Below are 2,500 nucleotides of genomic sequence, written 5' to 3' on the forward strand. Positions count from 1 at the left end.
GAGAGAGAGAGAGAGAGAGAGAGAGAGAGAGATACAGCAGGGACACACGAGCGGAAAGAAGGAAGAGACATTGCAATGCGAGAGAAGATAAGAAGCAGAGGCGAGAACCAGAAAGGTGGACAAGATCCAGAGCAAGGGAAAGGAGAAGAGAGAAAATAAAGGATCTTCGATTGGTCTTGGTAATATAATTTGAACACTGGTAGGAAACAAACTAACAGAAAACAAAACCACTCTCTCCCCTCTTTTCTACACTATCAGCGATCAGCATAGCTGTGAACCCCAGGTGAAATCCAGAACTAACTCTTTCAGGCCTTTATAAGACACTGATGACGTTTTCTTACATGTCTTATCTTTATACCCATCCATCCATCCTTCCTTCCATCCATCCATCCATCCATCCATCCATCTATCCATCCATCCATCCATGTTACGTACACGCAGGCAGTTGCCAGCGAAATATTGTGTTTACGTGTACATGAGTAAACGGGTAGTAAACAATAATATACGTACACACTATGTACCTCTGTGTTAATGTGTTCTCACTCTGCATTAGTTCAGGTACCCAAGGTCGCTGCCAACCACATAAAGAACCAAGAACCACAGAACACGAGTCCGACCCCTTCGACCCAGCCCCCCCTCCCCTCACACGGCCATCCCACTAATGCAACATCAATATAACTGCTTCCGACATCAGCACCTCAGGCCAAAACTACTACTCTGTTACTATTCAGAGACGGAAGTACCACATGCGTTCCCTCGAGGGCGATAAATGATTTCTTTGCCAGGAACAATTACTCTCGACAACTCTCGCCGACTTCACTTACGATTGTCTCCCCTCGCATGCGATTTGTCCATTTCCTGTTGTCACGTCACTCGGATGGCGCGATCAAATGTCAATGGCTACACGCTGGCTTAATGTGGAGGCGTGCTTCCAAGGGACGAATCAAGGATACTTCTCACTCCAATTAGCACTAGCATGCACACAACCTGCAGAATGTCGAAGCTCCAATTTAAGGGCGCAATGTACTGTATGTCGAGAGAGCGGGCGGAAGTGATAGCCAAAAATAAAAGAGAGGATAGAAAAAAATCGGAATAAAAAGATACAGTGTGCATGTATTATATTCATTATGAATTATACAGAAACAGAGGAGATAGATAGATAGATACATAGATGGCAGACTTTCGTGAACAATACTTTACTTCTTCATTTGCATTGATGTATGAACTGCACCATAATATTTATATTGTTTGCCTTTAGCGCGTTTCCTTAGGCACACGTATAAGTCACAAACGTTTAGCAAAGGGACTGATGACTAAAAAAATGACCAAATGACTAATGAAGTGGATAAATTCATCAACAGCTAGAAAAGCGAATGCTGAGTAAGGAACACAACTAATAAGACGCATTGTGGTAAGTAGATATTGGTTAAATGTGGAGAAATCAAAGACTAGAGTCATGTGACCACTACGTTTCCTATCTCGCTGTGAAAGAGAGACAAAGTATAATATTCTGAATATTCAATAGGCAGTGGCCTCCTTCCTCTTTCGGTGAACATTTTTTATATGCAATTTTTCAATGGAAAAGGGTCTCGCTATTTTGCAACGGCTCAAAACCCTCCCAAGAAAGGGACGTGCACTGCAGCAACAGCATTCCAAACCAAATTGTTGTTTTCATGCATTCTTTTCTTAATTCTTTCATGCATGCAGTCATTTATTCATTTACATGATAATACATAGTACCCGACCACCCCCACCCCTTTTATTGTTCTCTGAGCACCCCCCCCCCCACAGCCCCCACTTATTGAATGTAGGATGGATTTTTTGTATTCTACCTGAACATTTTCGCAAAACTGTGAACCTTGTGACCATTTAAGCCATGGCAATGTACTCAAGCAAACAAAGAGAAATAGATTTTAAAAAACAACAAAAATAGACATGAGCACAAACATAAAATGTTCTGCATGGCGAAGTCTATCAATAGCCTACAAGATACATCGTAAGTCAGTTTCACACAGGATTGCTTGAAGGTCACGTGTTGAGAGGATGGATAAAGAATGTTACATGTGGGATGAGAGAAACCTGGATTAATCTCGGGTATCACACGTTCAGAATCTCAGCGGTTCCTTATTGTGTTAATTGGCTGTGCTACAGTAACTGTCGCAAAGCGTCCAGGCAGTATAGGCCTATTGTCACTTTCTACAGTGTAAGTTTACTAAACAGACAGGGCCTCAACTTCACACTCATCTCCGATAGAAGACATATTTATTAAGGTAAGATAAGATAAGATAATATAAGATAAGAAAAGAAAGATAAGATATGGTAGGATGAGATAAGATAAGATAGAAGTTAATAATCTGCTCGAGGAAGTTTGCATGGATATTACATAACATCAACATACAAAGATTCAGAACATACAAATACACTCGTTATATTATTGCACAATGATACCCATGAGAAATTTGGAGATTCCTCCCGAAAACTTACAAAGCAATCCAAGTTC

The 2,500-nt window shown here is 41.0% G+C and overlaps 1 protein-coding gene across 5 annotated transcripts in view; it reads right to left on the bottom strand.

Moving 5' to 3' along the window:
* Positions 1-2,500, bottom strand: part of LOC101849484 — a 137,798-nt gene that overhangs the window by 21,311 nt on the left and 113,987 nt on the right. The window contains exon 5 of one of the 5 annotated variants that reach the window (XM_013086218.2): positions 825-987. The exons of the other annotated variants lie outside the window; for them this stretch is intronic. The gene's annotated coding sequence lies outside the window, so the exon portion shown is untranslated. The remainder of the gene's footprint in view (positions 1-824; positions 988-2,500) is intronic. 5 annotated transcript variants of the gene reach the window in all.

This window comes from Aplysia californica, unplaced genomic scaffold (genome assembly GCF_000002075.1).
Source record: "Aplysia californica isolate F4 #8 unplaced genomic scaffold, AplCal3.0 scaffold00444, whole genome shotgun sequence".
In the NCBI taxonomy this organism is placed as follows: Eukaryota; Metazoa; Mollusca; class Gastropoda; order Aplysiida; family Aplysiidae; genus Aplysia; species Aplysia californica.